Source organism: Nicotiana sylvestris, chromosome 5 (assembly GCF_000393655.2).
Source record: "Nicotiana sylvestris chromosome 5, ASM39365v2, whole genome shotgun sequence".
In the NCBI taxonomy this organism is placed as follows: Eukaryota; Viridiplantae; Streptophyta; class Magnoliopsida; order Solanales; family Solanaceae; genus Nicotiana; species Nicotiana sylvestris.
In genome coordinates, this window is record NC_091061.1 from 51,697,825 (window position 1) to 51,721,123 (window position 23,299).

The 23,299-nt window shown below is 36.4% G+C and overlaps 1 long non-coding RNA gene across 1 annotated transcript; it reads right to left on the reverse strand.

The window, feature by feature from the left end:
- Positions 1–20,294: 20,294 nt before the first annotated feature.
- LOC104231445 (uncharacterized) lies at positions 20,295–22,973 on the reverse strand. The gene is made up of 3 exons (XR_011407570.1): positions 22,835–22,973; positions 21,588–21,650; positions 20,295–21,019 (listed from the first exon to the last, which is right to left on the reverse strand). It is a non-coding gene; the product is annotated as an uncharacterized lncRNA (long non-coding RNA).
- Between the last annotated feature and the right edge of the window lie 326 nt (positions 22,974–23,299).

Below are 23,299 nucleotides of genomic sequence, written 5' to 3' on the forward strand. Positions count from 1 at the left end.
ATTTATACTGACCATCGGAGCTTGCAGCACCTGTTCAAGTAAAAAGGATCTAAATTTGCACCAGAGGAGGTGGTTAGAGTTGCTGAAGGACTATGATATCACTACTTTGTATCACTCGGGCAAGGCCAATATGGTGGTCGATGCCTTGAGTCACTGGGAAGAGAGTTTGGGGAGTTTGGCTTATTTACCAGCATCGGAAAGACCTATGGCGATGGATGTTCAGGCCTTGGCCAGCTAATTTGTGAGATTGGATCTTTCGGAGCCAGTCGGGTTCTAGCTTGCGTGGTTTCTCGGTCTTCCTTATTTGATCGTATCAGGGAGCGTCAGTATGATAACCCTCATTTGCTTGTCCTCAAAGACAAGGTTCAGCACGGTGATGCCAGAGATGTGACTATTGGTGATGATGGGGTATTGAGGATGCAGGGTCGGATCTGTGTACCCAATGTTGATGGGCTTCGAGAGTTGATTCTGGAGGAGGCCCACAGTTCGCGGTATTCCATTCATCCGGGTGTCACGAAGATGTATCAGGATTTGAGGCAGCACTACTGGTGGATGAGGATGAAGAAATATATAGTTGGATTTGTAGCTCGGTGCCTTAACTGTCAGCAGGTGAAGTATGAGCACCAGAGACCGGGTGGGTTGCTTCAGCAGATAGAGATTCCGAAGTGGAAGTGGGAGCGGATCACCATGAACTTTGTAGTTGGGCTCCCATGGACTTTGAGAAAGTTCGATGCGATCTAGGTGATTGTGGATCGGCTGACCAAGTCCGCTCACTTTATTCCTGTGTGTACTACTTATTTTTCAGAGCGGTTGGAGGAGATCTATATCCGAGAGATTGTTCGTCTGCATGACATTCCAGTTTCCATCATTTCAGATAGAGGTACTTAGTTCACATCATGATTCTGGAGAGCCATTCAGCATGAGTTGGGTACTCGGGTGGAGTTGAGTACAACATTTCACCCTCAGATGGACGGATAGTCCGAGCGCACTGTTCAGATTCTTGAGGATATGCTCCATGCGTGTGTGATTAAGTTTGGAGGGTCTTGGGATCAGTTCTTTCCATTGGCGGAGTTTGCTTAGAAAAACAGCTATCAGTCCAGCATTTAGATGGCACCGTATGAGGCTTTATATGGGAGACGGTGTAGATCCCCGGTGGGTTGGTTTGAGTCGGGTGAGGCTAGATTGTTGGGCACAAACTTGGTTCAGGATGCTTTGGAGAAGGTTAAGGTGATTTCGGATACACTCCGTACAGCCCAGTTCAAACAAAAGAGTTACGCGGACCGGAAGGTTCGTGATATTTCCTACATGGTTGGAGAGTGGGTTCTACTTCGGGTTTCACCTATGAAGGGCATTATGAAATTTGGGAAGAAAAGAAAGTTGAGTCCGAGGTTTATTGGCCCTTTTGAGATATTGAGGCGTGTTGGTGAGGTTGCTTATGAGCTTGCCTTACCTCCTAGCTTGGCCGGAGTTCATCCGATATTTCATGTTTCGATGCTCCGAAGGTATCACGGTAATCCGTCGCACGTGTTGGATTTTACTTCAGTCCGGTTGGACAAAGATCTATCCTATGTTGAGGAGCCAGTGGCAATATTGGACAGGCAGGTTAGAAAGCTGAGGTCAAAGAAAATTGCATCAGTAAAGGTTCAGTGGCGGGGTCAGCCGGTCGAGAAGACGACCTGGGAGACCTAGCAGGATATTCGCAGCCGTTACCCTCATCTTTTCACTACTTCAGGTATGTCTCTATGCTCGTTTGAGGATGAACAAATGTTTAAGTGTAGGAGGATGTGATGACCCGGCCGGTCGTCTTAAGAATTGACGCCCCGATCCCTTATTAACTGCTTTTTCCGTGTTTATTTCTGCTATTTTAATTTGCTGGGATGTTCGGTTTTGAGTTTCGGAGAGTTCTGGGACACTTAGTCCCTAAATGAGAGCTTAAGTGTTAGAAAGTTTATCATAGTCGGAAAAGTGTGAAGACGACCTCGGAATGGAATTCCCATGGTTCTGTTAGCTCCGTTGGGTGATTTCGGGCTTAGGGGCGTGATTGTATGGTGATTTGGAGGTCCGTAGCTAATATAGGCTTGAAATGCTGAAAGGTCGAATTTTGAAGTTTCCGGTTCGATAGTGAGATTTTAATCCGAGGGTCGGAATGGAATTCCAGAATTTAGAGCAGCTTCCTAGTGTTAATGTGACGTGTGTGCAAAATTTTAGGTCATTCGGACGAGGTTTGATAGACTTTTTGATCGAAAGCGTATTTTTAGAGTTTTGGAATTTTTAGGCTTGAATCCGTGGTTGATTCGTCATTTCGATGCTGTTTTAGGTGTTTTAAGGATTGGTATAAGTTTGGACAGTGGTATTAGACTTGTTGGTGCCTTTGGTTGAGGTCCCGGGAGCCTCGGGATGATTTCGGATGGTTGATGGAGGGATTTTGGAGTTTGGAGTTGCAACTTCAGCTGCTGGTTTTCTGTCATAACCATTCCTGTGAGTGTGGGACCGCAGGTGCGGCGCCGCAGAAGCGGCTATGAGGCTGCAGAAGCAAGATTGGCCCAGAGCTCCAGGATCCGCAGGTGCGGCTGGGTTTTCGCAAATGCGGTGCCGCAGATGCGGCAAAGCGACCGCAGATGCAGACCCAGCCCATTAAGTGACTTTTTGCACCTACTATGCATTCTTCCGCAGGTGCGGGACCTTGACCGCATATGCGGTGATCATTGGGCAGAAACATATAAATGCTTGCCTTCGCGAAATTTAGCTATTTTTCACCTCTTTTCAAACGGGAAGAAGCTTGGGGAGCATTTTTCAAGAAGGATTTTTAGAGGAGTTCATTGGGGTAAGGTGTTTGGTCCCTAAACTCGTTATTGGAGTGATTTTTATCATTATAAGCATGAAAAATTAAGGAAAATAAATGGTAATTTGGGGGTTAGGGCTTGACTAATTATAGGCCTTTAAATGATGATTTGAGGGATCAATTAAGGTCCGATTTTGGTACTTTTGGTATGACTAAACTCGTGAGAGTGTAAGGATTCTGGAAATATAAATTTTACCTGATTCCGAGGGGCATTTTGGTCATTTTACCTATTTTCATGTATTAGCTTAGAAGTTCTTTGTAGAATTAGTTACTTGAAGTGTTATTTACATTATGAAATTGAATTGAATAGATTTAGGCCATTTGGAGTTGAGTACTCGTGGCAAGAGCGTGGTTTCAGATTGATTTGAGCTAGTTCGAGGTAAGTGGCTTACCTAACCTTGTGTGGGGGACCTTCCCCTTAGAATTTGATGTATTTGATAATTGAAATGCCTTGTACGTGAGGTGATGAGTGCTTTCTTGAGCTAATTGTTGAAAATCCGGTTTTCTTTAAGTAATTAGAATTGTGTTCCTTTTTCCTGTCTTATACTACTTGCAATTTAAGCATGTTGTTAGCCTAGAAAAGCATGTTTAATTGACTTAATTGCTTACTTGCTTAACCTGCCTTAATTGTATTACGTGAAGCATGTTAGGTTAGAATTACATGTTCACTTGGTACAAAATTGAGCTTAAATGAGTATTCCTTGTGTTGATGCTGCGTGTTTTACTTTGGGACTACAGGAAGGCATCCCGGGAGATCCCCTGCACGTATTTATGATTTGGGCTAAGGTGTGGGATACCAGGAGATCTTTAGCATGGATATTGAGGATACCAAGATATCCTCGGGATACCGAGAGATCCCTAGCACGTATATTGAGGATACCAAGAGATCCTCGGGATACCAAGAGATCCCTAGCACGTATATTGAGGATACCAAGAGATCCTCGGGATACCAAGAGATCCCTAGCATATATTGAGGATACCGAGAGATCCTCGGGATACCAAGAGATCCCTGCCATATATTGAGGGTACTAAGATATCCTCGAGATACTGAGAGATCCCTGGTTATTTCCTTGTGACTATTTTTGCCTCTATTTCAGTTATTGAATTCCTTGTTTTCCTGTATTAAATTCTTATTGTTAGTTTTCAACTGTACTGCTTATCTTATACTGCCATACCTTATATTTTTATTTTATCTCAGTAGGGCCCTGACCTTCCTTGTCACTACCCGACCGAGGTGAGGCTTGGAACTTACTGAGTACCGCTGTGGTGTACTCCTGCCCTTTCTGCGCATGTTTTTCATGTACAGATCCAGGTACTGCGACTCAGTCCTATCACCCTTGAGGGGAGACCACTACTCCAGAGACTTTGAGGTATATCTGCTACTTCCGCAAATCGAGGAGTCCCTTTCCATTCTATCTTGTAGTGACAACCCTTCTATCTTTTCTGTTGATGTAGACATTCCGGAGTTAGAGCATTTTATTATATTTGTAGCTTGTGATTCATGGGTTTTCAGGTTTTGGGAAAATGTATTAGTTTCGAGAATTTATATTGTGTATGCCGAGTGGAACTTTTAAACGCTGTTATATCACTCTATTTCTGTTTTTAATTATTTTTATTTCGCAAATTGGTTTATCTTTCACAATTTAGGCTTACCTAGTCGTAGAGACTAGGTGCCATCACGATGGTTCACAGAGGGCGAACCGGGGTCGTGACATTTGCCCATGCTTGTATTGCTTGACTTGCAAATTTATAAATAATGATATTGTTTCCCTGGCTCAAGATAAATTTATAGATGATGAAAAATGATTTGGAAATTCCCTATTAATGAAAGAATTGTCTACTTGCTTTATGCTATTGAGTTATAGCAATTTATGTACAAATCCTTGATTTTTTATATTATTGGTACATTATTATTGGACCACTAGTAAGTGTCGAAGTCGACCTTTCGTCTCTACTTCTTCAAGATTAGACGGGATACTTATTGGGTACACGTTGTTTTTGTACTCATACTACACTTGTTGTGCATTTCTGTTGCACAAGCACATGTATGTCTAGTGGCCTAGTTGGGCGCAGTGGCATGGTTGATACAAAGACTTAGGTGAGTTGCACCTCATGAGACGACCTGCAGCCAGTAGTGTCTCCTTTAGAGTATTGTACCGTATTTTCTTTTCTGTACAATTTGTATTCTGGACAGTTGTTGTATTACATTATTTCCTAGAAACCGCTCATGCACTTGTGACACCGGGTTCTGGGATGATTATGGAGTATTCTGTATTAACTTCCAAATATTCTTTTATTTATTTTGTAAAGATTATCTTTTACTAGCCAAATTGAAGAAAAAATCATAGTTTTCACAATTATTTAAACGAGAATTTAATTAAGCAGTTTTCACAATTATTTAAACGAGAATTTAATTAAGTATATATAGTTGGCTTGCCTGACAGCGATGTCCGGGGCCATCACGACCCTTAGTGGATTTTGGGTCTTGACACGCGAGGTGCTGGACCTGGCGCTGAAACCCGTATGTTTTAAACTTCAATTCCTTTCCTACGGCCAGCTTCTAACTTTGCTTAAAACAATTTTGGGGACTTTATCATACACAAACCTATAATAATTTCAAATACTTCGTTACTTTTGTAGATGATTATACCAGGGCAACATTGACTCATTTATTGTCATCCAAATCAAATGATTTCACCATACTTAAGTCATTTGTGGTTATGATTCAAACTCAGTTTGATTATCATGTCAAAACTTTTAGGTCTGACAATGCCTTTGAGTTAGGAAGTAGTGCTGAGGCAATCTCTTTCTTGTCTGCTTAAGGCATATTACATCAAACTTCTTGTTCATACACCTCAACAAAATGATGCGGTAGAACGCAAACATAAACATTTGCTAGAAACAACAAAAGTACTTCTTTTTCAATCTAAACTCCCAATCAAGTACTGGGATGAATGTGTACTAACTGCCACCTATTTGATAAGCAGGTTTCCTTCTCCCTTATTACACCACAAATCTCCTTTTGAACTTCTATATGGTGCTCCTCCTTTTTTTTTTCACCTTAAGGCATTTGGATGTTTAGCCTTTGCTGCTGTACCAAAATCTCATAGAGACAAATTCAAATCCAGAATAATATCATCTGTTTTCATTGGTCATAATCCTGGGAAAAAGCTTATAAGCTTATGAATTTGTCCTATTCTACCATTTTTCATTACAGAGATGTAGTTTTCCATGAACATGTCTTCCCTTTCTCTGATTCTTTCTCAGTTCATCTATTTACTTCTTTCTCTTTTGATTCTAATCTTGCACCTTCTCCTATGAATAATCCTGACTCTTCTCCAGATCCTCTCCCTTCTTCAACTTCTTTGCCTACTATTCCATCTTCTACTTCCATTCCTTCATGCACATCTATTCCTCCTCAGGAGATCTCCCAGACTTCTTCCATGTGATCCTCATGTTCCTACTCTCGGAAAGTCCACCAGAGTTCATCAAACTCCTGCATACTTGGGTAATTATGTGTGTACCTCTGTGTCTAATTCTAAAACTAATTTTTTAATTCCTAAGTCTTGTATGCTGGAACCTTAGTTTTATCATCAAGCAGTATCCAATCCTGCTTGGCATGATGTAATGGTTAAAGAATTTCAGGACATGGAGGCTAACAATGCTTGGACGTTGTATCTCTTCCTCCAGGGAAGAAGGCCATTTATTGTAAATGGGTGTATAAGATTAAACAAAAGGCTGATGGCTATATTGAAAGGTATAAAATTAGACTAGTCATTAGAGGGGACAATCAACAAAAAGTTATTGATTTCACTGAAACATTTTCTGCTGTGGTAAAGCTTACCACTATCAGATGTTTATTGTCTATTACTGTGAAAAGAAATTGGAGTGTTTTCCAAATGGATGTTAATAATGCATTTTTACATGGGGATTTAGATGAAGAAGTGTTTATGAATCTCCATCCTAATCTAATTATGCAATCTGATTTTTCTACCTCTCCATCTACTCTTGCTTGCAAGATAAATAAGTCTCTTTATGGGCCGAGGCATGTCTCAAGGCAATGGTATGCCAAATTATCATCAGCTCTTCAATCTATAGGTTTTCATCCTAGTCTCAATGATTACTCTTGTTTACTAAATTGGTTAATGGGTCTTTAATGGTGATTGATGTGTATGTTGATGGTATTCTAGTTGCTGGGGACGATTTGACTGAAATTGACAACCTTAAACATTTTTTGGATACTGCATTTAAGATTAAGGACCTTGGAGAAATTCATTATTTTCTTGGTTTGGAAATTACTAAAGAGCATTCTGGTTTTCTCATTAGTCAACATAAGTTCATTATGGATATGTTGTCTGAATTTCACTGTTCTGATGTCTCCTCTGTGGTGGCTCCCCTTGATCCACATGTGAAATTGTCTGCTGAATTGGGTGATCTTTTGTGTGATCCTTCTATGTACACAAATTTTGAAAATATATTGGCGTCATATAACCTAGATAGCAAGTCCCTTTTATTAGGGATAGGATACCTAATCCATTTTAGATGTTTATTTAATGGTTTATAATTTATAACTAAGCGAGGAATACCTCGTTCCTTTTCTGCCGCATTATTAACATAAAAGGCAGAACATGACCAAGGAGATTTTGAGGGTTTTATCAAACCCTTTTGTAACAAACTATCAATCTCGTTTTTGCAGAATTCAACTAGCTCAGCATTCATCTGGCAAGGTCGAGATTTAGTAGGAATATCATCCTCAGAGAAGGTTTCTTCGTATGGAAGAGTTACAATATGCCTTTTCCTGTTCCAAAAGGCACTAGGGTGATCGGCGCAAACATCAACGGCCATTTTTTCAGCAATCAATTTAATCTTCTGCTGAACTTTTGCAGATTGTATAGTATCGAATATATTCATACTAAGAATTTCTAATTGTAATGAATCAACATGCCTTTGTTTCATATTAATCAAGGCATTAATATCTCTAGTTACGGGATCTGTAACAAAGGAATAACTTATCTTTTTATCTTGATAAGTAGCAGAAAAACCATGTTCATCTATATTATTGAACGGATAAATAGCATTAATAAAAGGGGTTCCAAGTATAATTGGAGGGTATAACTGGTTTTTTACCAAAAAGAAGAAATGAGGAATACAGACTTTATGTTGGCAAATATGGGTATTTGGGAGTTTGTACTCTATATCTAAAGCATGACCAGAAGCGGATTTAACCAAATGAGTGGTCTTTTGAAAATATTTAGTTGGAATTAATCCGCACGGCCATCCAGATCTAGCTGCTTCAATACCTTTGAAGGTTGGCGGTAGTCCGCACCACCAATAAAGATTCGAAATATACGGGAATTCCATTATAGTTTAATGACTGTATGGAATGATCTATATCCTTTTACCCAAGCAAGGGGCCTGTCTAGATCCGATACATACTCTTATTGAGCCCATGTGTCTAGCAGTTCTAACTGTGAAAGGGATAGCCCTTTTGACAACTTCAGCGGGCTTTAATGTCACAGCTGGCTAGACGTAGCCACTAAGGCAAAGCCAATAAGAGTAGTACTAGAGTCGACTGTACCACCATCTTGGAACCAAGCTAAGAAACTATATTAAAATTCCTTTATATTTTGAAAGAGTCTGGATTCTTCATGGTTAATATGCAAGAGAAATTAGTTCTTCAACATAGATATGAATCCGTTTAGCCGGACATAGTCACGGCTGGGGAGAGAAACTAAGTATATGAAATACTAAAAAGAAATAGAATAAATACCTTGAAGGCCGAGAAGCAAGGCCCTGAAGATGAACTGAACCTCAAAACTTTTATTAATCTTCAACTGATTTACAAACTAATAAGCTAAATCTGTACAAAGGGAGTTGAGGGAGAGAGAGAGGGGGTTCCGACCCTTGCTTCTTCAAATGAAGAAGTCTTCTTATATAACAAAAAAAAGAATCTAAAATAGTAAATTGGGTCCCACATCTGGGTCCCTACACAGTGTTTCTATTGTTGTTGAACAGTGTTTCTACTGTGGATGAACAGTGAATCTACTGTTGAGTGGGTCCTGGCGGCTGGTAAGCTGTCAAGTCTTTTTCTTGTCCAAATTGTGCATTTGTTGGAGGAAATCTTCCACCTTTTCTATATCTCTGTCAGATAATATTATCTCTGGCTGTATTTGTTGTGTATCTTCCACGAGGTCATCACCACTTGTTTCACTTCGCATTGAAGTTTCTGATTTTTCGCACTGATCCAGTGTTTGAAGCAAGTTTCTTTTCACTTCTTCCAAGTATTGATTTATCAAATCAATTTTATCTCCTTCTTGAATTGAGATTCTTCGAGCAATATGTTTAACTGTGCTCTCTTCTATCATCTTCTTTTGAGGGGTCGTTATATATATTTGGATTTGTGTTTTAATAGAATCCAATAATTCTTGTTCATATAATGTTTTTGTTTTGGGATCAGTCTTCATCAATTTGTCCCAAAAATTGTTGTAAAATATCCTATATAAACAAGATTTGTTCTTCCGTAAAACCTAATTCAGGAGTCCATTTATGAATCCAGGGGATAGAAAATTCAATAAAGAAGTAGATTTGATCAATTTTTTCTAGGTAACAGATATGATCTGCGTGATATAACTCGGTTAGGAACGGTGAAACTTTTGCCCATTCTTTGTATAACTTAAGGAATGATTCAGGCAGAATTTTTGTTGTGGGATCGTGGTATGACCACCAGTTTAAAAACCAGTTAGGGATAGGTCCTGTAAATACCTTTGCACATACTTTGATAAACCAAGTATGTTTATGTCTCTCATTATTATAATAAAGTACCCTATCAAATGCTTGGATATAATGCCAATAAGTAAAATTCATAGGTGATTTATTAAGGCTTATCTGCCTTTCTTTCATTGTTGAAATCCCCCATTCTTCAACAGATATAATCTGTTTGATAATGACTTTTGAAAAGTTATAAACATTTTCATTTGTGTTATAACCCGAAAAGTGCTGAAATTCTGCACTTCCTGTACTGATTAGGATAGTTTTATAATAAGTGCGGGTTTTATATGATTCACCCAGGTAGTATAATCCATTAATCAGATATCTCTGGAATATTTTCCATGGTTCTTCTTTTCTCTGAATCTCAGAATTTTCAAGGAGAAATATCATTTCTTTCTTTGGTAATTTTTCGTATGACTTGATATCATCGTTGTCTTCTTCTTTAGCAATTGAAGCAAAAGTATCACTTTGCTTTTTGGATGCCAAATAAGCTTGCAGATGTCCATATAAAGGACTATCTTCTGGAATATCTTCCAGATGTATAGAATGTCCTGATGATTCACGTGTATGAGGTACCTTTGAGTTTATCAAACTCTTTTTTCCTCTTTGTATTACTGGAGAATTTGATGAGGATCCGTATGACGATCCTTGAGAGTAAGTCCTACTAGGGGAAGATCTTCCCCTACCTCTGCCCCTGGTGGCCCATGAAGGGTCCATTCTGCATAAATAACAAGTCATTAGTAATTTAAAAAGATATCATAATTCTATCGCCGATATAATCCTGGCTGGGGAATTCATTTTCAATTAACTGAAGAATATTAGTAACTTCATTAAAATTAGAGCATTCTTCTTCAATATTATTAATAGTGTCAGCCATAATTTTATCAAGTATGAGACCCTTTAAGTCTCTGTTTAAATTAATCGCTTTAAGAATAGTGATTAACACCTTATCATCTAATATCATGGTATAATAACTCATATTTTATTCTAAATGTTCCCGGATAGAAAATCTGGAAGGGAATTATCAATTCCTTTTTTGTATTGTATTTCAAAATCGAAAGGCGCCAGCTGAGCCTGCCATCTAGCAAATATTAATTTAGAAGCACCGTGCTTAAAATCTTTGTCAAACATATATTTAACAGATTGAGCATCAGTTTTTATTAAAAACTTTTGGTTATACAAATCGTCTTGAAATTTTAAAACACATTTAACAATTGTTAACATTTCATGTGCCACAGTAGCATATTTCTTCTGGGCTTCGGTCCATTTACCAGAGTGAAATCTTATTAGGTATTCACTCTTATTGTTGGGATTCACTTGTTTTAAAATCCCTCCATAGCCAACATTAGACGCATCTGTCTCGATAACCTATTGCCAAGTAGGATTAGCAAGGGTTAAACAAGGTAGAGATTTAACACGCTGTTTAATACTTTTGACTAACTCAGTATGCTGGACAGTCCAAGGCTGTCTATGATCCTTTTTCAGCCTATCGTATAGAGGAGCTAGATCTCGTGATAAACTTTTGTAGAAAAGGGATATATAATTCAAACTTCCCAAAAATCTTTGTAATTGAGTCCTGTCAGTAATAACATCAGGAAATTTCGAGGCCAAATCAATTGATCTTTGTATTGGGGTAATTTTTCCCTGGAAAATATTATGACCCAAAAAACGAACATTCGTTTGGAATAGACTCATCTTTGGTTTAGAAATTACTAAACCGTTTTGTATAACAATTTTCTTAAAAATATCAAGATGCTTAATATGCATCTCCAAAGTTTTAGAAAATACTAATATGTCGTCAATATAAACGATGACAAAATCTAGATAAGGGTTAAAAATATCATTCATAATTTTTTGAAATTCAGAAGGGGCATTTTTTAAACCAAATGGCATAACATTCCATTCATATTGCCCAAATGGAACATTGAAAGCAGTTCTATAAGTATGCTCTTTAAATATTTGAATTTGCCAATAACCAGATTTTAAATCAAATTTTGAAAATATATTGGCGTCATATAACCTAGATAGCAAGTCCCTTTTATTAGGGATAGGATACCTAATCCATTTTAGATGTTTATTTAATGGTTTATAATTTATAACTAGGCGAGGGATACCTCGTTCCTTTTCTGCCGCATTATTAACATAAAAGGCAGAACATGACCAAGGAGATTTTGAGGGTTTTATCAAACCCTTTTGTAACAAACTATCAATCTCGTTTTTGCAGAATTCAACTAGTTCAGCATTCATCTGGCAAGGTCGAGATTTAGTAGGAATATCATCCTCAGAGAAGTTTTCTTCGTAAGGAAGAGTTACAATATGCCTTTTCCGATTCCAAAAGGCACTAGGGTGATCGGCGCAAACATCAACAGCCATCTTTTCAACAATCAATTTAATCTTTTGCTGAATTTTAGCAGACTGTTAAGTATCGAATATATTCATGCTAAGAATTTCTAATTGTAATGAATCAACATGCCTTTGTTTCATATTAATCAAGGCATTAATATCTCTAGTTACGGGATCTGTAACAAAAGAATAACTTATCTTTTTATCTTGATAAGTAGCAGAAAAACCATGTTCATCTATATTATTGAACGGATAAATAACATTAATAAAAGGGGTTCCAAGTATAATTGGAGGGTATAACTGATTTTTTACCAAAAAGAAGAAATGAGGAATACAGACTTTATTTTGGCAAATATGGGTATTTGGGAGTTTGTACTCTATATCTAAAGCATGACTAGAAGCGGATTTAACCAAATGAGTGGTCTTTTGAAAATATTTAGTTGGAATTAATCCTTCCTGAATGCAGCTTACATCTGCACCACTATCAATCATAGCTATATCAGTTATAGAAAAATTATTATCGATCAAAATAATACATTTAATATACCATTTATGTGCAGTAATAATTTGCATCATACCTAAAAACAGATCAGATTTTTCTTCAGTTAGATCAGAAATTTCTTTTCCTTTATCATTAGAAAATTCAGAAATTTTTTTAGTCGAAAATTCAGGTAGAGAATTATTTTTCTCAATTTGAGTAATTCGGTGATCGCAAATCATTTGATTTTGCTTAAGAGACTTAATATCCCTTTTCAAATTCTCAATTTCTTCTTTTAAATCATCAAAAGAAGTATCTCTGCTAGGCGTACTGGACTTTTGGAGTCGTCTATTAATCTCAGATAAAGAATAAGGTGCAAAATGTTCAAATTCGTTCTTGTATTTTTCAAAAGATTTTGAACTACTAGAACTAGAACTTGCGGCAAAATTAATAATTTTTTCACGAAGTTTTTCATCAGTAACTTCTTTTAAAAGTTCTATTATATTATCAGATGTAATAGTTTTCATATTTAGATTATGAAATTGTGATTGCAATTTATAAAATTCGTCACTATCACAAGTACAAATATCACCTTTGCAAGCAGTGCAAGAAGTATCAATATTTTTATCTTTATCAGAAAAATCAATGAACTCAACTTCGTCTTCAGATTTAGTCTCAGAGTAATAGTCAGATTCTGATCCTGAAGTGTATAACAAGCCATAAACCTTATCGCGTAACTCATCATCGAGTTCTAAGGTTTTCAGCTTTTGAAGCTTGCAATTTGGAGAAATATGACCAAACTTTCCACACTTATAACACTTAATATCAACGAGATCTCTTTTAGATCTATTCTTCGTAAATCGAGTAGATTTCCGATGCGCTTTTCTAGTATCACGTTCTTCCTTAGGCCTATATCTAGACCTCTTTTTCTTATACGGGCTATCCGGGTAAGGATACCTATGATATCTGTTTTTCTTCTTCCTACTTTGAGTAGAAGTTCCGGGTAAACCGAACTGGGTACAGAAGTCCCCTAATTGGGATTTCTCTTTAAGCTTATCAATCTTAAGCTGTCTAGAAAGCATTAGCTCATTACACAATTTCAATCCTTCTTGTGTACATACTCCTATAAGTTTACCATAGGTATAATTATTATACTGAATTTTACCGTAACTACCCCTTAACACATCCCTTACTCTTTCTGCAAATAAGGAAGGGAGGCCGTCTATAAACTTGGCTTTCCAATGCTCATATTTATTCTCGGGTAGTTCCATAACTCTACTCATAAAAGTATCTTTATACCATCTAAATTCACTAAGGGTCTTACATCTAAGTCCATTAAGTAAAGTTCAGATGGTCTCATGATTTGAGGTAAATCTACCATTAAAATGCTCTAAGATTGTAAGGATAAGGGTATAAACTGCATCTTCTCTACCCACCACTAGAGCCATTCCTATGTTATCAACACCTTCGTCGGTTGCAGTAGCATTTATGACGAAAGCCTTTTCCTCTACAGATAAATGATTATCCCACCAGCCACGAAGTTGGCCAGTAAATCCTGCAATAATCATTTTGCAAATAGTTCTATCTGTATTTTTAACACTTTTACAGATAGTCGAATACATAAGCATTCTGTGTACGAGAATGGTTAATTGTCTATCAGTTAAACCATCAAGATTCCATTCATAAATTTCGGAACCGCTATAAGACGTATTAGTCTAATTCCAATCTCGTTCCTCAATCAACACATCTTGAGGAGTAGGATGAGGATAATAATAAGTCTGCATCCTTGGTTTGTCAGCATACCTATTATTTGGTTTAACTATACCTTTGAGTTTATTAAACTCTGACCAAGTCTCAGTTTTATAATCAGAAACGGTCTCCATTTTATCAGCAAATTTTTTTGATAAATCAATAGGTCTAATATTTAAACCAGAAAGCTTTTTATCTAAAAGCTGAGCTAAGTCATCAAGAGATTTAAATTTAAAATCCTGAATCTCAGGAGGTCTTTGAATATGAGTAGGAATAGCTTGATCAACTGTTTTACTTCCTGAAGTGGAGGCAATATCAGTTGGTCCTTTCTTAGTACCCATTTTTTTTGTTAAAATAGTCAAATCATCAAGTTTTTTATCAAGAGAACCGGTATGTTCTCCTAAAATTTTTACATACAAACCCAAATAATTGTTTTGAGAAATCAATTTATTAATTTCTGCAATACTAATAGCTGCCACATTATCATCAATAAATTTTTGAAAGGCAGTGAAAGTAATACCAGTATTATTAGGTAGAATAAAGGGAGCCTGAGGAGGATAAATTGCTTTAGTAATATTATCACTCCCGTCTTTATACGATCTTTCCAATACCTTTATATAAAGAGGCAAATAAGTTGTTATAAACCAAGGAACAAAATACATAATTTGATTATGCAGGGAACAAGCTTCATAAAATTCTTGAGATATATTGTTCAAATCATCTTTACTATAAGTATCAAAAAACCATGTTTTAAACTGGTTCCATTTTTCACTAAAAAATTCCTTTTGAATATAATTACGTGCCCGAGAACCGGGGCTAAAATCAATTTGGTGTGGAATCATTAAATATTATTGGGGTCGAAATCCATCTCGGATAAAGAAGGAATATCCTTATCTGAAATATTGTCATTATCTTGAACAATATTTGTTTGAGGGTTAATCTTAACCCTTTCAACCCTTTTAACCTTTTGATCAGGCTTATCACTAGCAATAGTGTGTAAAGAAGCCGCACGATTGCGAGCTGGACCGTAAACTGGTTCAACAGGGGAAATATGTTGAATAGCAGGTAGAAGTCTATGATTAGAAAATGAATGTCTATTATAAATAGTAGACTTATCATCAAATTGAATACAAATCCTACCATCCGGATTTTGAGTGACATGCGAAAATTCAGTATTTGACAAGTCGTTAGTAATCTGACTTGGGGATATAACAGAATTTAAAGTCCATGTAGTCGGAAAATTAATTTCTTCCCACCTAATAGGTCTCCTAGTGGTGACCTTGGACCTTGCAAAATTGGTTTCTACCAATATGGTCTGATCCGATGTATCGTATAACTTACATCTAGGATTCAAAGTAGATAACAATTTGAAATAAATCCTATAGGACAGACATATAAGTTCAGAACCAGGTGCATAATTATAACCATGCGTTATATTAACATCAGAAAGAGAAAGTTGCAGATTGGGTTGAGTATTAAAGTATACTGGACCATAGGCCACTGTAGACTCTATCGAACCCATCAGAGACTGTCTGAAGTTCAGATTTCTAGCATCTCTAAGAGCTGCTAAAAAGGTCTCTGATAATCCTTTAAGGGTTAAAGGTTTAAATGCAATTTGAATCATACCAATATGCAGATACTGGTAATGATGTTTATATAAATCTATATCATGTTTGTTCAACAAACGAATAGTCTATTCAGACGAATTTAAAGCTAACGACTGCTCAGTCGTTTTTATCAATTGTTTAGAAGAAAGTTTATCAAACCAACCATAATCATAAATGGTTTTTTATAGAAACTTTAGGAATTGTCCATCTATTTAATAAATCAAGGTTTTGAGGTATATCTACCTCTTCAAGTCTAGTACCTTTAGTACTTGTTTCTCCCAGATCCATTCCAAAAGCTTCATATCTATGTTGAATCTTTCATATCTATTACATATTTACCATGAAAGTTCCTAGGCTCTGATACCATTTACACCAGGATCATGGTAGGCTGGTAATTTAAACTATAGTATAAATATTGCGTTCTCTTACTTATATAATTTTTTTTAAGTCTAAAAGTAAGTCGGTTAGTATATATATAATAAATACTAAAAAGTAACACCCCCATTACGCCACATTCCCCTCAAACCCCTCACTTCTCACGTAACCCTTCACATCCTCTCCATATCCCGACTATCCCCCTCCATCATCTACACACTATATATAACACTATCCCATTATAGAAGAGGGAGCGGACAGAGGCAAATGAAAAAGGGAAAGAAAAGATAAAACTGTTTTTACGCATTGGCAAAAAAAAAGTCACATGTGTGTTCTTATTGAATTTCTCTTTTCCGTACAAGAGCTGGTATTAGGCGTGCGTATACCTTTGTCATTCATGTGTGCGTAAACAATATCCAAGGTAGTTTTTGTTTGAAATTTTGCAAAGACGTGCAAGTTCTATTTGTTTGGATTTTTTCGGCAAATCAAGCTAATCCTGTGCAAGTAAGAAAGAAAGAGAATTTAAAGATGGAGTTCGAGGTTCTAGAAAGTTAGCATTGCTAACTTTGGAAATCAATAGACTGTGCCTGTGATTTTATTGTAAAAAGCTTCATAAAAAAAGGTAATGTTCGAATTTTCATCATCAACATGAAAAATAGTTTTGTTGGTTCTGATTAATTTTGACCTCATCTTTTTATTTCTATTTCTGTATCTTTGAGTTGTTTTGAGTATTTTTTTCGAACTAGAATAAACTGAATATTTGTTTGGGTGTTGGTTCAAGTTAAATTTGATTACCAAATTTTTACTCCATGGCCTAAAATAATATTTTCATTAATAGTTAAGTTTAGATCTTTTAGGAATCCGTGTTAAAGTGACTTAAGACACAAATACTTTTGTTCAAAGTATGATAGGATCAAAAAAAAAAAGTATGATACGATCATGGAATTTTGTCTGATTTCTAAAATCTAAAAATTCGGGCTTTAGGAGTTCTTTGTCAAGATGTGTTTGTTATAAGTTTATTGGATGACTTATTTTGGGTGGAATAATTTAAGTATTGTGGCCTATATAAAAAATAAGATTAAAGCTAGCTCGTTTTTTATAATGGATCAAAGCTTCTCATCTCTTAATATTCAAGTTACATGTTATTGTTCATCAAATTAATTTCAGTGTCCCATTATGGAGGTCGAATTGATAGATAAATCTTGCTGAGGCAAAAAACTACAAGAAAAAAACATAGGATTAATTCCCCCAGAAGCACCATAAGCAAAACCAGATCAAAATTATTCGACAAAAAGTATAAATTCATCACTCTTTTAGACATCTTGTCCATTTCAAGCAAATAAATGACAAAATGACCACTTCTTTAACAATATTAAAGATTTTGCAAGAATATGCTTTCATATCCTTCTGTCTCAATACTCTTTGTTTCCAACTCCACTAGTTAATATTATTGTATGTAACTTTCACTAGTTTCAAACTTCAAACTTTATACTTTGCTTCGACATTTTTCCATAAGAAATTATATTTTTCAATAAAACAAAAAACAAAAAACAAAAACTAATTGTGTTATCACTGATAAAACAGACAATGTAGATTATTGGTAATTTATTAAGTTGTAAATAATTTTAAGGTTGATTAAGGTGTGAATAGTTATTTGAATAATACATTTTCAAAATAATTTTATATCCATAAATCATGACCTCCCCACAACCTCAAATTACTTTAGGAAAAGAACTCTACATACACGAGAAAAACTTTAAATGGGCTTTAAATATTAGCCCATGTGTTCATACACAAATCTTAGATTGATTCAATTAAATAATAAAAGGGTCATGTACGCATCCCGCGTCTCGACGCCTTTAAATTAAAAATAATTATGTTATAACCATGTGTACATTTCGTACCTTAGTTTAACATTTAAATTCAATGAAGTACCTTGTGTGCGTTCTTCATCTTGGTGAACACAATTAATAAAATATAATAATTAATTAAGCGGTAATGGATAAGCCATAATCAATAAAATACAAGAATAGCTAAAAAAATGATTTAAGCCTTATATTAGTCAATAAAGCGACCGTGCTAAAACCACGGGACTCGAGGGGTGCCTTACACATTTCCCTTGGTCAACAGAATTCCTTACTCAGTCTTCTGTTTTTGTAGACCATAAATTAAGAGTCAAATCTTCATTTTGAAAGGGGATTCAAATAAAAGGTGACTTGGAACACCAAAGCTCAATTCCAAGTGGCGACTCCAAATAATTCAAAACGTCACTTTAATTGGAAAAACTCTTCTAACTCAACCACGTAACAGAGTTGCGTGAAAAAAAAGAGGTGTGACACCACGTGTTTCATGAACGGATTAAACACATCGAATTGGATTGTCATTTTGAGCCCAATGCTCTGTCTGCTGGGGTCATCAGTCTTCATTCCATTTCAACTACTTCTCAATCGGCTGATATCTTCACTAAGTCTCTTCCGGAAATTCAACAGCAGGCCTTTATTTCCAAGCTTGGAATGGGTTCCCCTTCCAACTTGCCCCGGAGAGGGGAGGAGGGGGGGGGGTGTTAGAGCCCAATATGATGATTCACAGCCCAACATACAACAACCCATCTCAAAACAGCGGCAACCCACAAACAAGAAATAAGCAAATGCGGATCTATTCGTATTTAAAAGGTGCGACCCAACCCAGTTGTACTTGTAAATATATATACACAATAGTTAGATTCATTTAGAGACCAATGTTCATTTTATATCAAAATAACATATTCTCATATACTTCTCTCTCGGTTCTTCATTGTTGCCTTGGGGCTTTTCTTCTCCAGGAGGTTCTATGTCGAATCTCAATTCCAAATGTTTACAAAGCGTTACATTATGAACTATAGCTCAGATTACTGTACTAGAACCCAAAAAAGGAAAAAATTTATTCATCAAATAGGGAAACACATATATTGTGATTTTCATACTAATTTTTGGCAAAGCTATTTGGAAGCCCCTATGGCTTGTTACTCCAAAACCTGGTTGTTGGACTGAAATTTGTTTTGTTTTCAGACAACCCCACCAATACTTACGGGCTAAAAATGGTGAATTAAAACTGAAGCTAGAAATTACACGTCTTATTTCTCCATCTCGGATGATGTAATGGATAGTTTAGCTTGATGCACCATCTTTTTACTATTGAGTATCCGCGTCCAATTAAAAACTTCAAAAGAAAAAATTAAATCTTTAAATGATGTTGTGATTCTCAGCCCTCGTGCACATATTTTTTTGTTGATAATGATGATGTTCAGGCTAACTTGTGTGCATCTCAGCTATTTCACCACACGTTTGCTACATCTCACCTAACACGAGTAGTAACTCTGGCTACTGAGGCTTAGCAGACAGGAGTGGTTTTCTGATCAATGATTGCTAATCCTTTACATAATCGTCTATCAAACTTCACTCTGAATGAGTGCTCCATATCGGAAGATCAATATTTTGAATTTGAGAGACAGGTCCTGCAACTGAAAAAAGGACAGTACTACTATTATTGCTTTATTTGTGTGCATAAGGCTTCCTCCTAAATGTACTTAAAGGGAGTCTAATTCAAGATAGACCCCCCCCCCCCCCAACCACCACACCACCACCAAAAAATAAAAAAAAAAATGAGGAAAGGAAAAGTAGAAAGTACCCTAACATGAATCTCGGTTTGAGGATTAAAGAAGAGAAAAGGAAGAAAAGATTTTAACCACTTTTTCACTATCATCTTCTTTCGCTTTTAACTTTCCTCTAGAACCCTAGACCTCTAATTTTTTTAATCTTCTTTTCTCCATCTTCCCCTCCTGTTCCTCTTATTCAAAGAGTTCAGCAGCAGACAGAGAAAATAAGAGGAACAGAAAAAATATCAAACACCAAAACTTGGAAGGGCAGGAAGATCCATTTTACAGGAAACTTAAACCTCTGTACCTTTTTCTGGTAACTCTTCCGGAAATTGCAAATACCCTATTAGCTATGTTCTACGGACTCTCCAAAATGTTGCCGCACTCGTGTCAGATCCTCCAAAAATACACTGCTTTTGAAGGATCTGACACACACCTGACGATATTTTTGAAGAGTCCGAGCAACATAGCCTATAAGGATTATGTGACATTTCATCATATCAATCAACCAGTAAATTGTTCCCTTTAATGCTAGCTGGCTAAGCTAGAAGATGGAGAACATCCCAAGTGGAAAATTCATAATATATATGTACAACAATGTATGAATACTTGGTCACAACAAGGAGACCCGTCACTCTGAGAGGACGCAGAGTACTACAATTTAACAAGCTACAGAATTACGTCGATCAGGCATCCATCTATTCAATCTGTACACTACTAAGCTGTACATAGGAACACCTCGAACAGATGGACTAGTAGCATCACAAATTCACATTGGACAAGTATCTTCCTCACCTTCTTGAGGCATAATGTAATTCCTGCAGAGAGGACAGGTGACATTCCAATTCTTGATCCATTTCTCAAGACAGAGCTTATGAAAAACATGGCCACATGAGAGGCAGTTTATTTCTACATCATGGTTGAAATCTGCCAGGCATACCGAGCATTCTTGATTAGATGTACACACTGAATCATAACGAACTGCAGGGGTTCGCCTTCGGAAGTCCTCCATATATGAACCCGAAGGGCTTCCACGACATTCAAACGGGCCTTCAATAGAATATTCTTCCGAAGATGCAAAGTGGATGCCAATCACATGAAGAATAGACCGAACTATCTCCTTAACAACAGAGATAGATATGGCTGTGTTAACCAGAATCACACAGAACACTCCTGCATCGGCTGGAGTTGGATATTGTGAGAGTCCCATCTTGAATCGGAACCTGGATAATGAAAAGAAAAATTGGCAATTAGAAAGTCTCAAAAATCAAGTCCCATAGTTTCTTTTAGCAAAACCAGCAGTCAAATCCATCTGCATATAGGTAAAAGAAATAGTCCAAATTTAGCATATAAGCTACTTTTCGTAATTGTTTTTCTAACACTCTCAAATAGGGCCTCGAATGATTTAGTTTCCTTTTGGAGCTCGAGTAGAAATAGATTAAGTGGTCTGCTCAGATTAAGTAACAGCAGTAGTTTCCCATCCATATCCCTTTTTTTCCCATACTTCTTTTGCTAGTATCATGTCAAAATGATACAAATAGAATGTGATTACTGGTCATTTTGAAGAGAAACGGTTGGAGCAACCAGTTTGAAAGCACCAAAGCAGCCATTTTGTCCATTTTTGTGTTGTTTTTCATGCATATTTCTGTAAAGCATGGAACATTTATCTAGTCTAGTACTAAGAATTAACATTTGACATAACATAAGCACCGAACAGAAAAGAAACATCAAGTCAATGACCAAGTATCGTCTACTGAGAATCAGAAGCCAAGTAATGATGCAAAAATTTACCTAGTCCAGAAATAAATAGTTTTTCTTCAAGCAAAACTTTCGAAAGAGCTTAATTCACTGGACCTGCATAGAAAAAAATCAGCAATAAATATCAATCAGGCAATTATGAAGAAATGCTGAAGAAGGCCGCAGCAGTGAGCCTAAAGATTAAGATATTCCTTCAACGGTTAAAGTTGCTGCCATGTGACCAAGAGGTCACGGGTTCGAGCCGTGGAAACAGCCTCTTGCAGAAATGCAGGGTAAACCTGTGTACGATAGACCCTTGTGGCCCGGTCCTTCCCCGGACCCCGCGCATAGCGGGAGCTTAGTGCACCGGGCTGCCCTTCAACAGAAGCAGATTAGATAGACTCCTCTTATCCAAGTATTTGTGGCATATGCATCAACAAAAGAAATGATTTGTGGCATATGCATCAACAAAAGAAATGAAAATTGGAGCCACATCTAAGCGAAAGGAAGAGATCCCATTAACCAAAATCCCCATCTTGTTTCCTATCAGTTAAGTTTTTTGCCATTAGCAAACAAATCCAATTTTGTTGAGAAAGCTGACAAATTTGCTTTCTGGCAACCAAATAAGAGAAAATGCATGAAAAGCAAAATTTCTATTTCCTAAAATATTCGACTTACCTTCTTCTCCACTTTTCAGTTCAAGAAAGAGCATGCAAAAATAAATTCCCGTATCACCAACTACAAATTTGCAGTAAAAGGGAACTTTTCTATCCTGAAACCTAAATTCCAATGCAAGGCTATATATAACTGTAAACCCAAAATTCTAAATTTTGTAATGTAAAGTAATATAACCTAGCCCCTTAATCCAAGATTAAATTTTTAGATCACCAACTACACATATGCAGTAAAGCATTTAAAAACAGAACCTTTAGATTAGTGATTGAAATGTGGAGATTCAAGATAAAATCTTCAACTACCAAAAAATAATAAGGAGAAATCAAAATGAATCAAAAGCATACTCTGAGTAAAGAAGCAGAAGCAAAAAAATATAGATATATTGCTCTATATTTCTTGAAAATTGAGATCTAAGTACAAATCAGAGTCGCTTTTTATCTAAACCCCATCAAAAGAACAACCAAAATAGGAGGCTTTTGTTTTCTACAACAAGAAAAAAGAGTAACTAGGGGACCAAAAAGAGAAAAAGCAAAAGCACAGCTGGAAAGCAGAAAGAAAAAAGAAATAAAGGGTAGGTACTCTTTTTTTATGTTTTGCTCAAGAATTAGAAAATCAAGGGTACTTACTTGTAAGTTTCTTTTAGCAAGAACTTTGAGATTGTAATTGGCAGATACTACAAGATTTTAGGGGAGAAATTGTTCTTTGATGATTGAGCTGGAAATTCATGTGACAGTTATTGAAAATGGCTGTTGATGACCATGTCCTATGAACCTCCATAATATCCTTCTATTTATAACAACAAAAGTACTGATCAAACTCTCGTTGGTCCCACCCACAAAATTACAGTATGTATTTTGCTCACTTTTGTGCAAATCTTTTTCAATTATTGGAACTTCTTTTTTGGGGTTGAATTGGAAGTGTGTCCTTTTCATGGTAAAGGTGGCATAGTTTTTTTTTTGTTTTTGTTTTTTTTCACCGAGTGTTCAGTATTCGTATTGGATCCCAACTATATCCAAACTATATCCAAATTTGTACTGTGTAGGGTCCCATTCAGGAGAAGCGTTCCCTACTAAGTATTTTTTCATATCGGG